The sequence below is a fragment of the Loxodonta africana genome, chromosome 8 (assembly GCF_030014295.1).
Source record: "Loxodonta africana isolate mLoxAfr1 chromosome 8, mLoxAfr1.hap2, whole genome shotgun sequence".
NCBI classification, from domain to species: Eukaryota; Metazoa; Chordata; class Mammalia; order Proboscidea; family Elephantidae; genus Loxodonta; species Loxodonta africana.
Window position 1 is genome coordinate 15,537,200 of NC_087349.1, and position 15,784 is coordinate 15,552,983.

Here is a 15,784-nt window from a genome sequence, read left to right on the forward strand (position 1 = left end):
AATTATGGATAATATTGTGAAGAATGGGAATTCCAGAATGCTTAATTGTGTTCATGGAGAACCTGTACATAGAGCGAGAGGCAATCATTTGAACAGAATAAGGGTATATACTGCATGGCTTAAAATCAGAAAAGGTGTGCATCAGGGCTGTATCTTTTCACCATACTTATTCAATCTGTATGCTTAGCAAATAATCTGAGAAGCTGAACTACATGAAGAAGAATGCAGCATCAAGGTTGGAGGAAGACTCGTTAACAACCTGTGTTATGCAGATGACAGAACCTTATTTGCTGAAAGTGAATAGGACTTGAAACACTTACTGATGAAGATCAAAGACCACGCAGCCTTCAGTATGGATTATGCCTCAACGCAAACAAAAATCCTCACAACTGGACCAGTGAGCAACATCGTGATAAATGAAGAAAAGACTGAAGTTGTCAAGGATTTCATTTTACTGGGATCCATAATCAACACCCATGGAAGCAGAAGTCAAGAAATCAAACGACGTATTGCATTGGGCAAATCTACTGCAAAAGACCTCTTTAAAGTGTTAAAAAACAAAGATGTGACTTTGAGGACTTAGGCGCACCTGACCTAAGCAATGGTATTTTCAATTGCCTCATATGCATGTAAAACCTGAACAATGAATAAGGAAGACTGAAGAAGAATTGATGCCTTTGAATTATGCTGTTGGCAAAGAATATTGAATATACCGTGGACTGCCAGAAGAACAAACAAATCTGTCTTGGAAGAAGTAGTACCAGAATGCTCCTCAGAAGTGAGGATGGTGAGACTTTGTTTCTCCTGGTTTGGACATGTTATCAGGAGGGACCAGTCCCTGAAGAAGGACATCATACTTAGCAAAGTAGAGGGGCAGTGAAAAAGAAGAAGACCCTTAAGGAGATGGACTGACACAGTGGCTGCAACGATCTCGAACATGACTGTGAGGATGACACAGGACCAGCTAGTGTTTTGTTTTGTTGTACACAGTCAGTATGAGTCTGAACTGACTCGATGGCATCTAACAAGAACAAACCTTGTTTTTGTTGTTGTATGCCATTGAGTCAAATCTGACTTATAGTGACCCTATAGGACAGAGTACAGCTGCCCCCATGGGTTTCCAAGGCCAAACGGGCAGTCCCTGAGTTATTGTCTGACTTAAGGACAACTAGTACTTGTCCTTTAATGTTATGTAAATTTGCCCTCACTTTGAAAGGGCTGAACCAACCCCTACTTGCAACAAATTCTTCATCACAATTCCCTTCACTTCCTGCACATGCAGCTTTTAAATCACTGAAAAGGTTTCACTAAAGTATTTTGGGCTAAAAATTTTTAAGAACCGTATGCACCTATTACGATTTAACCTACAAATTCAACTTAAAGACACAGGAACAGATCTCACTCGTAACCTGGAGACTGCTTGTAATCTTTACGGAAGTAGGCTGCCATCTTTCCCCTGCTCGTGGGTTCGACTGGCTAACTTTTTGTTTAACAGCCAAGTGCTTAACCCCTGTCTACCAGGGCTCCTTCTTCTAGCCTTCCAGTAAGACCCAGTGCCGTCGAGTCGGTTCCGACTCATAGCGACCCTACAGGACAGAGTAGAACGGCGCCACAGAGTTTCCTTAGAGGGCATAAAAAGGACAAGAAAGAAGTGCAACTGAAGGGGCCACAGGTAAACGCTCTGCTGCTAACCCAGGGTTGGTGGTTTGAACTCGCCCAGTGGCTCTGCGGAAGAAAGACCTGGTGATCTGCTGCTGTAAAGGTCACAGCACAGAAGACCCTATCGGGAAGTTCCACTCTGTCACACGGGGCTGCTACGAGTCAGCATCGACTTGACGGCACCAACACCAACGACAGCCTTTGAGGACCACGTGGTTAAGCTGCTTATTTTCTTCAAAGTGCAGATGTACTTATCTGGGATTAATGACAGAGTTCTTCAGTGATGGGAATCGTGTATTTGCTCTAATTTGTGCTGTGGTTCCAAGAGAACGGTCCTGGGTGTTAAGTGCTACTGCCCCAGGATGGTCACTGGGCTGGCCAGCAGACGACCGACGAGCAGCACGGGGCACCTCAGGGTAAGCAAAACCAGCCCAGAACACAGCCCTGGAGGAGAAGCCTACAGAGCTTCTACAGAGAAACTCTAATTAACGCTAATTAAAACTGCCAGAGGTCAGAGCTCAATGGAAATCAAGGGGAAAAGACACACAACCAGAAAAAATAAAGGAAAAGAAAATGTTCAAGAGCCAAGTGCTTGATTGAAAAATGAAACCATATTTTAATTAAACAAAACAAAACAAAGACCCAATATTTACCAAAACAACAGCCCTGAGTTAAGAGTACACCTGGACTTTGAAGCTGGACAGACCTAAGTCTGAGTCCTGACTCGTACTATTATGTAACTAGAAGCGATGTATTATGTATATTGTGTAGATGCATATATTATGTATTATGGAAATGGAGTTTTTTTCTGCATCTCTAGAATGTGGTAACATAGTTTCATATAGAGTTTCAGGAAGAATTTGGTTAGCCAATGTAGATAAAGCATTTACCACAATTTATGTTATATAGTAAGTTCAATTATATGATAGTAAAGATAATTACTCTTATTTTTAATGCTAGAATATCATCACCATCACTGAAAGGAAATAACCAGTTTAGGCATCTAAAAATTGACACTAACATGACTTGGCTTCTGGAAACTGTCCTTGTTCCAGAGTAACAGTTTGAAGTCAAAGGTCTGCAGGGCTGGGTACATGAACACCTTCTTGGCAACCTATCTGCATTTGGCTGAAGATGTTCTCTGAAACATACGTGGAAATTCATATACGCCAAACATACAATGAAACCCAAATCACAGTTGTAAAGACTATGGATGGTGGACCATGTGTCTATTACAGAGAAGTAAAGGAAAACAAACACAAAAACCAAACACCCAGAAACTAAAAACAACCACGACACAGCCAGAGTCGGGAGCCACAGGAACCTCCTAGCTGAGTGGAAAGAGAGAGTATGCTAATAGAAAGCAGAGCAGTAAAATACTAAAGTATGGGAAAACAAAGAATATGCCATGGAATCAGGCACGAATTTCAGAGTACAGAAAACCAGAAGAAAAAAGCATTATGAAGAAAGAAATCGATATGGACAGACCCATCAGTGAAGGTTTTAGAGAGCAAAAGAGACTCTGGTTGACCATAGAGTTCCCTGTGGCATTCGGGCTCCCTGCAGAATTTCGTCTTGTTCTGTCTAGACTGACAAAGGGTGTTAAGCAATATGGGTGGTGGGAATGTGGGAAAAGGGCTCTTTGTACAGGATGGAGTGAGAAAACGGGTGACAGAGCAGCTGGGCAGGAAGTCTGGTCTTGCTCTTGTCTTAGGGGTTGCAGCTCTGCCGTTAAAACTATGGCAACTGTGCCCGTCTCCTCCTTTTAAGCACAAACATTTAAATGCTACATCTTTATTTACAAAATAAGAAAGGTCAGCTTCCGGCTTCAAGTTTTTCAGTAAGAATTCTAATAGAGCCAGTAATTGATCATTCTCGGATTTAGTCAAAGAACAAGCTTAATGTCTTTTCAGTATGACGCAATCCTTCCCTGGCAGAAAAATGGCCTCAGTGGGTGAGTTAATTCAATTTCCTAACTCTGATGACTACAGAGGTGGTGCAGGGTATATAAACAGCTCAATGTGATGAGCGATTTTGGACAAGTCAGTTCTGATTTCTGTTCTTTGGGATCTTTACCAGAAACAATAATACCCGCCATCCATGGTAATCTTGGAATCATGCCAACTCTAGCATATTATGTGCTAAAAGGGAAGACTGCCACTGCCTACCAACAGTCTCGAGGACCCCTAAACTACATGTTGATATTATATATGTACAAAGTATGGTGATGTTAACTGCACATAATCAAAAGAAGTCTTAAACAAAATGCCACACATGAGATACACTTACGTGTTCATGAGAAATCAAGCATCAACTATTCACATATTTTTGAGAGCCTTGCTGTCCTGGGCTACTCTCTGGGGTATATGTGGACCAGCAAGGCAAGCTGACCTGCCTTCTGGGAGTCCACCCAGATAAGACAATTAGAGATCAATTAATTGTTTAAATGGAAAAAGGAGATCAGTAGAAAATGGTATGGTCAGAAGTGGTGGTGGTGTTGATTCTGACTCATAGCGACCCCATGTGACAGAGTACAGCTGCCCCACAGGGTTTTCTTGGCTGTAATCTTTACAGAAGGAGATGGCCAGGTTTTTCTCCCACAGAGCTGCTGGGTGGGTTTGAACCACTAACCTTTTGGTTAGCAGCTGACCACTTATCTGTTGCTTTACCAGGGCTCCTTAGAAATGAGATAGCAAAGGCAAATGAAGGCATAATTAACTAGAGAGATGTGATGTGATTTAAATATATGTATATACAGATCTTTAAGAAAATTCTCTCAGAGATCAGGCCATAAAATTTTTTGTGTTGCTAAGAAATTTTACTGACTGGTACATTTCCACCTATCAGAGAACAAACGCTAGGCAGCCCATCGTGTTTGCCCGTTTCCCCTGGCTCCTAGGAAGGTCTGGGCTAGTTCCGCATAGCCATTAAATGCAAGAGATGGTGTTCCCAACACAATTTTCAGGGGCAGCATCATTAAAAGAAGTTTTGACATCAGACGACTCCTGCCTACAAAATTAACCACAAATCCACATGGTAAATAATCTTACTTCAGATATCTCAAAACTGGCGTGTTATAGTTAAGAGGATGGGACAGAATGGTTTACCTGGAATTGGAATAGCAGATACAATCAATGGCAGAATAAAGCTGGGAAAACAAGAAACAGAAAAGGATGTGCAAAATATTTTGTTTCTTTCTCAGAAACAAAACTGTACGTCTAACAAGGTAATCAAAAGATATTTTATTTCATGGAGAGGTGGTAATATTTTCAGCTCAGTTACCCCTGAAGTCTACTTCAGGTGCAGTACCACTCTTGATGCAGAAAGAAGGGTCTCAGAGCCTACAGGTATTCATCTCTCTGGATGTTTCAGGGTGCTTCCAGTAGGTGGCAGCATGCCACTGCTAATCCCTCTCTATCACAATGCATCCTGGCCACTCCAAATAGGAAAACCCATAATAACCTTTCCTGTAGAAAACCAAAGTAATGTTCCCAGTGTGATAGGTTTGTGGGAAATAAGTCTACCGAAACAGCTCCCTTGGGAGGAATTCCACATTCTCAGCCATGCCAGGGGTCACTCCTGGCCTGAGAGAAGGTACAAGGTCAAGGATAAAGCAGGGGTCTGCACTGGTATGTTTAGTTTCTACACTGACTCTGTCACTCTGTCTTCTTGAGGAAGACAACTGTGCGGTTTACCTCAAAGATGAGTTGGAGAAGTTAAGATAAGAAAATGCTTTAGTTTTCTGGGAAGAAAGATGCAATATAAATTCATGGGACAGGACCGTTTCAGAGCTGTCAGCAATGTGGCCATGTACACTCTTTGGCTTTTGTGCACTGTCCTCTTCCAGTTCTCCCACCACTATGGAGCCACTCCTTCCCTATCTTCTTCAGGGGTTTCTCTTCCTCCTCATATCCTTTAATACTAGTATTCTCCAGAGGATTGTTGTCCATCTACAGTGCTTCTCATCTGCTCAAATGGCTTCAAATATCTGCGTGCTAGTGATTCCCCGAGTCTGTTTGTCCTATCCAGGCCTCTTCCCCAAGGCTCCAGCTTATGTATCCAGTTGCGTACTGGACATCTCGTCTTGGGAGTTCCACAGACTTACACTCACCACATCCACTGATGATCTTCTCTCCACAAACCTTCTCCTCCCTCCTGCTGTGGATTAAATTTTGTCCATCTTGAAACATGAATTCAAGTCCTGGCCCCTATACCTGTGGATGTGATCCTGTTTGGAAATAGGGGTTTTCTTCTGTTATGTTAATGAGGCCATACCAGAGTAGGGTGGGTCCCAAACCTAATCACTTCCGAGTTATAAAAAAAGCAGAATAGAGACACACAGGGGAAAGACAGACATCTATGTGAGGCCGTTTACAAGTACATGAATGCCAAGGAGTGGTGGCAGCTACTAGATGCTGAGAGAGACAAAGAAGGACCTTCTTCTAGAGCCGACAGCCTGAATTCAGACTTCTACTTTCCTTAACTATGAGAAAATAAATTTCTGTTTTTCAAAGCCACCCACTTGTGGCTTTTTTTTTTTTGTTAAAGTAGTACTAGGTAACTCAATACTCCTGCAGGCTTATCTTACGTGATGGCATCATAACTCAGGTAGACACCCATGCATGGTCCTAAGGGAAGGATTACCCAATAAACAAGGTATGCATGGGCTTACTTGTGCTTACTTACTAATCTGCAGTACACAATTTTACCTGTTTTTCAACACATCAAACATGTGGTACGACCCATGTGAAACTGTGCACTACAGATTAGTAAGTGAACACAATTAAGTCCGTGTGTACCTTGCTTACTGTTTAATTCACCTCTCTTCCTTGACTCTGTTGTCTTCTTCACCCTTCCTATTCAATCACTCTCCAAACCTGCCAATTTTAGCTCCTTAATACTTGTCAAATCTGTCCCCTCTTCTCCATCCCCATCGGCCGTGATCCAGTTCAGGCCCTCCACATCTCTCTTCTAGCAAACACCTTCCAATGGGTCTGCAAGGACTCCAGTTTTATCTCCCTCAAATCCAATTCCTACATAGCTGCTAAAATAACCTACTTAGAATACAAATTTGACCATTTTGCTCCTGTGCTTATAACCCTTCGGTTACCTACAGCATGAAGTTCTAGCATCTTAACTTTATTACTCCATGAACGTTTGTTGAGTGCCTACTACACGTCAGGTACTGTTCTAGACTACGGGGCTATGACAGTGATCAAAAAAAGTCCTTGCCTCATGGAGCTAACATTCTACTTGGGATAGACAGATAAGGAACAAATAAACAAGTAAAGATAAAATATATCAGGTGTTGTTATGTGCTACGATAAAATAAACCAGGGTAAGGAGAATTGGGTACTGGTAGGGGAGGGAGGCAGCTTTTGAAGTTTAGGAGGGCAGGCCTCTGATCAGGTGGCATTTGTGCCCAGCTTATTTACTATTAGCCAGCTCCAACTTCCCTTCAATCTCATTACCACTATGTTCCTTGCCAGTCACCCTGAAGAGCCCTTTCTGTTTGAAATGGCTCTCTCCCCACCCTGTATGAAGTCCAGCATTAGGCATCAGCTCTTTCTCCAAAAATTCTTCCTTGTTCTCCTACCTCCCAGGACAGATTAGGGAAACTCAACAAGACTTAGAGATTTCCTTTACAATGTTCCACCATCAACGTGGGTGTAAAAGTTGGGATATTTAGTTCCTATGAAATACAACTTAGGACTTTGGAAGCTTTAAAGTTCAATCTCTTTGTACTCTCTCTCTTTCTTTCAAACAACAACAACGAAAAAATGTGAGTGTACAATTCACATTCACCCATTTAAAGTGCGAAATTAATTTTTTTTTTTTGTATATTCACAGGACTATGCAACCATTACCTCTAATTCCAGAACATTTTTATCCCCCTTAAAAAAAAAATCCTATATGCATTAGCAGTCAGTTTCCATTCTTCCCCTTCTTGTCCTCCCCAACCCCATATCATAAGTAACCGCTATTCTACTTGTCTGAGTTCGCCTATTCAGAAAATTTCATATGAATGCAGTCAGACAGTGTGTGTTCTTTTGTGTCTGACTTCTTATTCTTACACTCAATATTTCCAAGGTTCATCCATGTACTAGTACTTCATTTCTCTTTGTGCCTGAGTAATACCCACTCTATGGGTTTCCTACATTTTATTCATCCATAAGCTGATAGACATCTGGGTAGGTGTATGCTTTCATTTTTCTTGGGTACATAAATAGGAGGGGAATTGCCAGGTTATATGGTAACTCTAAAGGAGCCCTGGTGGTGCAATGGTTAAGTGCTTGGCTGCTAACTGAAAGGTTGGTGGTTTGAACCTATTAGTCACTATGTGGAAGAAAAGAGCCAGTGATATGCTCCTGTAAAGATTATAGCCTAGGAAACCCTATGGGGCAGTTCTACTGTCTTACAGGATTGCTGTGAGTTGGAATTGACAGCACACAATAACCTGGTAATGCTATTTTTAACTTTTTGAGAAACTGCCAAGTAGTTGCACCATTTTATATTCCCACCAGCCATGTTTGGGGGCTCCAAATTCTCATCCGCACCAACATGTTATTGTCTTTTTTGATTATAGCCATTCTAGTGGCTATGAGGTGGGATCTCACGGTGGCTTTACTGTTTTTTTTTGATTATAACCATCCTAGTGGCTATGAGGTGTTATCTCACCGCGGTTTTGATCTGCATTTCCCTAATGATGTGATTTTGAGCATCTTTTCATGTGATTACTGACTATCTGTATACTTCTTTGGAGAACGGTCTACAGTTGCCCCTCAGTATCCACAGGTGATTGGTTCCAGGACTCTCCGCAGGTACCAAAACCCATGGGTGCTCAAGTATTTTATATAAAATGGTGTAGTATTTGCATATAACCTACCCACCTTCTCCTGTATACTTTAAATCATCTCTAGATTACTTATAGTAACTAATACAATATAAATGCTATGGAAATAGTTGTTTCATCACAACTGAAGATTCTTCTGGAAGGGAGCCTGTTTCTTCTCTGAGTTTCTTGAGCGCTTCTGGGAACACTGAGGCTGCCTGGGCATCAGCGATGCAGATCCACCCATGACCTTGAAGTTCTGGAGGCTGTAGTGCTTTACAGAGCTAGCCAGCCATCCCTTACTAGCCTAAAACTCCTTCCCCTTGCTCTCTTCAACCCCCTCACACTGAGCCTTTGAGGGATTGCTCCGACCATGTCATTCCTTTTTAGGAGTCATTATTTCACTACGTGGGTGCACACACGCAGTCAACGAACAAGACACAAGGTGAACGATGCTCTAACAACGAGTGCTGGGGTGAGACCGAGAGTCTGTTACATGGCGGGAGGCTACAGCAGGGGATGCCTACATGTCACTTCGTTTGTGTGGATTCTGCAGAGTGCTCGACACATGGTGAATTCAGCTTTTTGGAACTTTCTTTTTTTTCCAAATATTTTTGATCTGTGGTTGGTTGAATCCACGGATATGGAACCCATGGAAATAGAGGGTCAACTGTATTCAAATCCTTTGCCTATTTTTTTAAAAGTAACATCCTTTTAGAACAGTTTTAAATTTACAGAAAAATCGAGCAGATAGTACAGAGAGTTCCCATATACCCCGTATACCCCGTTTCTCTATTATTAACATCTTACATTAGGATGGTGCATTTGTGACAACTAATGAACTAAGAGTGACATATTATTATTAACTAAAGTCCACAGTTTATTTAGAATCCCTTAATTTTTACCCAATGACCTTTTTCAGGATCTCCTTGAGGATACCACCTTACATTAGTTTATCACATCTCCTTAGGCTCTTCTTGGTTGTGACAGTTTCTCACACTTCCCTTGCTTCTCATGTCCTTGACAGTTGTAGGTATTTTGTAGGCTGCTCCTCCACTGGAATTTGTCTGATGTTTTTCTCATGATTAGGTTGGAGTTACGGGTTTTTGGGAGGAAGATGACAGAGGTAAAGTACCATTTTCGTCACACCATATCAATGGTACAAACTCTCAACGTGATTTATGTCTGTTGGTGTTTACCTTGACTACCTGGTTGAGGTAGTTTTTGTCAGATTTCTCCACCGTAAAGCTGCTCTTGTTTTTCCCCTCTTCCATACTGTGCTCTTTGGAAGGAAGGCACTGCGTACAGCCCATGCTTAAGGATAATGCTCTCCCTCCTGGAGGATATAATATCTACATAATTTATTTGGAATTGTTCTGCACAGGAGATTTGTCTCTTCTCCATTTCTTAATGTATTCAATCATCTATATCAGTGTGGACTCATGAATATTTATTTTATACTTTGGGTTATAATCCAATACTACTTTATTTTGTTGCTCAAACTGTTTCCGATTTGGTCATTGGGAGCTCTCTCCGTTGGCTCCTGTGCCCCCATGAAACACCCCTATTTAGTGTATGCGTGTGTGTGTGTTTTAGTACTTCCTTATTTTTTTTTTGGTACGACAAGATGCTCCAGGCTCATCTTATATATTTCCTGCTCCTAGAATAAGCCATTGTTCCAAGGACCTCTAGTTCCTTACCTGGAAACCAAGATCTGGGCATTAGATGTGCTCATGTTACTGGGGTGCCTTTGCCTATTTTTAAGTTGGGTTATTTGTCCTCTTATTATTGAGTTGTAAGAGTTCGTTTATATATTCTGGATACGAGTCTCTTAACAGATACATGATTTGTAAACATTTTCTCCCATTCTGTGGATTATCTTTTCACTTTCTTGATGCAACTTCTTTTTGACTTAAATATATATGGTGTAAACTCCTGGCTTGGAAGGTAACATTTCTGGACTCTGTTGGTGAGGCAACCATATTTCACCATAGACCCATGTCCTGAGGAGGCACTCTAGGCAACAATTTTCCTACTTTTGCCCTCAGGTTTCAAGATGGTTCCTTCTCTAGTGGTGGGAACTTTCTGTTGGCTTCTATGGAGCAGAGGTTCCTACATATGGGTACAATAGAGACCACAAGGCTTCAATAGTTAAGTGACTATACATAAGAGGAACAGCTCCAAAGCTAACTGAGTGTTGCTGGAAGAGGAGCAGGGGTAGGGAGGGATGGGGCACCTAGGAGCAGAGGTTGCTTGTCTTTGAAAATAAAACCACCCCATTAGCATCCTTTTAGAGTGGTTACAACTGAGCTTTGTCACGGGAAACACATGATGAAGACCTATATTGGGAAGAGCTGGGCTTTCTTACTGACCGTTCAAAGAGAAAAGAGAGGCCGACAATGCAATCTTTTGCACAACACACTAGAAACACTCTAACTGCATTATTATTTGCCCTGCACACACCAGACCTTACCACGGAATTGGGGTGTGAGAAGTCTGTTCCTATATACATATATCTGAAGCTTGTTGCTACTTTAGGTAAGCTCTGTAGGAAAAATAAAGGCATGCAGATCAAAGCATGTCAGACATCTTGTCCAGCCCACAAGTGGCCAACTCTTTGTACTGAGCTAATTGAACTGATCAGCACCATTTGACACAGATGAAGGCACTTTCTCTGCACATGCTTTCTTCATGTGACCTCCAGGACATGACACTCTCCTGGTTGTCCTTCTACTTTATTGGCTGCTCCTTCCAGGTTCCTTTGCTGGTTCTTCCTCAGCACTCCAACATCGAAACAGTGGAGCAGCCCAAAGTTCAATCCTTGGACAGCTTCTCTTCTTCTCTACTTGTGCTACCATGCGGTCTCAACTCTCATTGCTCATGGTTTTAAATGTTATTTATATGCTGATGAATCCCAAACTTCTATCTCCAGCCTGGACCCCTTTTCTGAAACCTGGATTTGTAAATCCGGCTCTTTATGTTTTATGTCTACTTGAACGTCTAACAGGCACCTCAAACTTGACATTTCCAAACCCAAACTCGTCATATCCCTGACCCAACTGCTTCTCCATCCCCAACAACCTGCCTTTCCCAAGGTTTGGCTCATTTTCAGCAAAGGAAAACTGTATCCTTTGAATTGCTCAGATAAAAAGAAACCATGGAGTCATCGTCTTTGCTTGCTCTCTTTATTTCACAACTCACCTCAATTCTTCAGTAAATCCTGTCAGTTCTACCTTTAAAATATATCCTAATCTGACTAATTCTCATCCCCTCCACTGCTACCATCTTGGTTTGAGTCGCCACTATCTTTCACCTAGATTATCACAACAACTTTCTAACAGATCTCTCTGTGTCTGCCCTTGCCTGCCACTTCACCTCCCCAAATGTCTATTTTCAACATAGCAGCCAGAGTGACTCTTTTATGATGTAGGTCAGATTATGGCACGCTTCTGCTCAAAACCCTCCAACAGCTTCCTACTTTATGCAGAGTAAAAGCCAGTGTCATTACAGCGGTCCTCAAGATCTCAGCCCCTCATTTTAACCTCATCTCCTACTACTCTCCTCCTTGCTCACCCTACTTCAGCCAGGCTGGCCTTCTTGCTGGTCTTCAGATGCCAAGCATTGCCCTCCCCTTGGGTCTTTGTTCATAGATTTCTTTCTTGGTATGCTCTTCCCCTGGACACCCACATGGCTTGCTCCCACTCTTCCTTCAGGCCCTCCCTCGAATGTTATCATCTCATTAAGGAGTTTCATGAAACGCTATGAAACACTGCAGATTACCTCCACTGTAACCTGTACTCTCTGTTCTCCTTCCCATAGATAATTTTTTTCCATAGCATATATCATCATCTGACATACTTTGTATTTTACTTTATTACTTTGTCCTTCTTGCCCCACAATACTGCAAGTTTCATGAGGGCAGGACCTGGAGAGAACACACACTGAATAAATATTTGTTGAATGAGTGAATAAAAGGGCGAGGAAACTTTCCTATCTGTCAGAATTTCTCCCCTTAGCACTTCTGGAATCTTAGCTTTCATTTCCTTATCCTTGTCCATTTGAAGAAGGGGAGATAGCAGTCTAAAGAAAACCAAAATGAAAAACAAAACAAAACAAAAACAAAGCGAGGTCAGATGAAGCCCTGAAGGGGGGAAGCAGGAAGTTGAGGCAACAGAAGAGATAAAGGAGAAGGAGAGGCATCTGTAACAGGGAGAGGCAGATACACAGGGAAAACGGTGTGTGTGTGCATAGGGGACAGCTAGGAAGAAAACTCTGGGGTATTCTTCATGAATAATAGCTTCGCTTAAACTCTAAAGGTTTCCAGATAAGCCTGGGGGACTTCAATGCCCATCCCAACCTCCTCCATTATGCCCCGCCTGGCTCCTAGATGGCTTCCATGACTCGCTTTTAGAAAACCACGTGACAGCTCAGGTTAAGATGATCTTCTGATGCAGGGAATTAGCAAGCACACTCATAAAAGGCCTTCACTTTCGAGTTAATCTGTGGTGATTTTCCAGGACAAAGTATCTTTTGGAGTCTGAAAATCAACAGTGGGATCAGAAGGGTCAACCTCATGGCAGAGCTTAAGTGATCATTAGCATAGAGGACAGAGCCTCCCTGTAGTTCTGGGAACGTTACCGGTTGTCTTGATCCTTTGTTCACCCACGATTTATCTTCCTATTCGAGATCAGTTGCAGTATAGGTGTACGCACAAAGAGACAGACAACTTAAAAATACCGTGAATAGAAAAATCACCACAAATGGCATCCCTCCAGATTCCTCGATCCTTTATTTCGGAAAGGATGTTATGTTTTCCACTGGCCAGGAAGGCCACAGAAGTAAAAAGCTACCAGAGTCTTGCAACTTCTTGTTAAATCTGTTTTCTGACACATGGCAACTAGTGATTAATTACTGTGTTAGAAGATAGCATTCCTACAGAGATTTACTGGAAATACAGATGCCGTCCATGTTTGATTAGACAGCGCTTAAGAAATGCTGAGGCATACCGCTGCAGTGTATTATTTCTGGTTATTTTGGTATTGCTGTTATATTTATTTTTCATAGCTTCGAATTTGGTAGAATTGATGAAGCCCATTTTGCAAAACCTGTCCCTGCCAAAAAGAAGGAGTAAAAAAAAAAATAAGGCTATAAAGTGTCTATGTAGGTGTGTACGTGTGTGAGCAACAGAAAACGGGAAAGGGAGAGAAGATGAACAATAAGGATCCATTATTCCTCTTTGTAATGCTTCCTGCTCTCAGAATCAAGAGAAGACTGCATGAGAGATGCTGTGTGTCCTATAAGCTTGTAAGAAAATTGACCCACGTCAACTGCTTATAGCTTCAAGGCATGACAAATAAACTCAGCTTTGTCATTATCCAAGCCCTTCACTGACACCAAAATAGGCCTTGATTTGATGCCTATTCATTCACTCAATACACATAATGAGCACTTACTTTGGGCCAGGTGCTCAGCGAGACACGGAGGGAACAGACAGACAATTTCCAGATAGACGGTCTCGGCTTCTTGGTGCTTATAGTCTAGACAGGAGGTGTTGTCTGAACCAGGATCAGGAGGACAGGGTCATCTGGTGCTATGTTTATACCAGCCTATTTCCCTTCATAACCCATTTGATAGGAAGTGGCAAAAGAACACAGAGTCGTAGTGGTCGAGCCTCTCCCAAGCGGTCACATATCCACTGATGCCTACTTCCTTAGACATGAGTCACAAGGTCCTGGGTGGTGCAACAGTTTGTGGTCAATTATTAACTAAAAGCTGAGGGCCCAAATCCACCCAGCAGCATAGTGAAAGAATGGCTTGACGATCTGCAAGATTAAGATTAAGATTAAGATTACAGCCATGAAAACCTTATGGAGCAGTTCTGCAACACATGGGGTCACCATGGGGCGCAATCGACTTGATGGCAAGTTTGTTTTTTGGGAGCATGATTCACAAATCTAGTACTGAAAGGGATGACTCAGTTGCCATCCAATTATTTCCCGAAGAAATGCTTCATTGGCGCATGGTCCACCGATGCCAACCGCAATACTGCTTAGTCAGCGTTTCATTACTCAGATGCCAGTTTCTCTTACTGCGTGTTAGGCCCCAAACTGTCTGCCAAAAACTGTGTTAATTTATTTATTTCAGCTAAAAAAAAAAAAAAAAAATCATTAAAGAAAGGGATGATTGAATTTAGGAATTATGTTCCTCAGAGAATTAGTAATGGTTCTCTGTATTCCTCAGGCCTCCATGTTCTTAACTTCCCCTTGTCAGTGTTATTATGAATAGACTAATTTAATAATGAGATCATTTCCCACAAGAGCAGTCAAATAAATGCAGCATTCAGTCACACCTGGTTTCCCTAATCAGAGCAAGGAAGGCTTTCCAACAATTTAGCCTAAAACAGGGAATTTAATGAACACATACATACAATCACACATACAATCATGCCCCCACAATAGGAAGAAAAAGATAGGGAAGGAGAAGGACAGAAAAGCATGGAATGAAACAAACGGACCGGAGGAAAAAAGGTTAACAAAGAGGATACATGGCCATACGATTAAAAAAAAGATCCTAGCATATATGTCTTGAAATTGTCTGAGTAATAAAATATTTCATTATTCCCTTAAATGCCTCAAGAATTATTTCAAAATTTTCCGAACTTCTCAAGGAAACAGAAAGTCCAGTGGATAGACACAGAAGTACTAAATGTTAGGTAGGAGCATTCTGGAGTATTAAGAACAGGGAATTTTCTAGTCATAAAAGTTTCTGGAAAATGAAGGAGCTGATGGACTCATCCAGAGAGGCATTGAGGACAACACAGCAAGCAAAAATCATGATTATCACCCGTCTTCATCCAAAGTGTCTACGCTTTCATTAAAGCACTGAAGGTCTGATGATTTAAGTAAGGGTCAGAGAGTGCTGAGACTACAGGAAGAGAGAATAAAATTATCTCCAAAATTTGTAAAAGGGCCTTCATAAAGGAACACTAAGAACCAAGATGGGCAAACTGAGAAAAGAGAAAGTGTAAATGCTATTTAAAGACGACTCTTCAGTTATCTGAAGGGTGGGCATAAATAGTGATGAGCAAACATCTTCCTCAGTTTGAAAACAATGAGAGGACAGTTTTAACAGCAATAAAACAGGAGAGATGAGGAAATACAGTCATGTAAAAATACGCTCAACACAGTGTTATTTACAATGAGAGAAAAACTGGAAACAATCCAAATGCCCAAAAATCCACACGTGATTAAATAAATAAGGTAAGGTATGGTTTATGCCATGGAATATCATTCA

At 41.7% G+C, this 15,784-nt stretch overlaps 1 protein-coding gene across 4 annotated transcripts in view; it reads right to left on the minus strand.

Moving 5' to 3' along the window:
* EXOC4 (exocyst complex component 4) overlaps nucleotides 1-15,784 on the minus strand; it is an 831,013-nt gene that overhangs the window by 47,195 nt on the left and 768,034 nt on the right. The gene's annotated exons all lie outside the window — the stretch shown is intronic.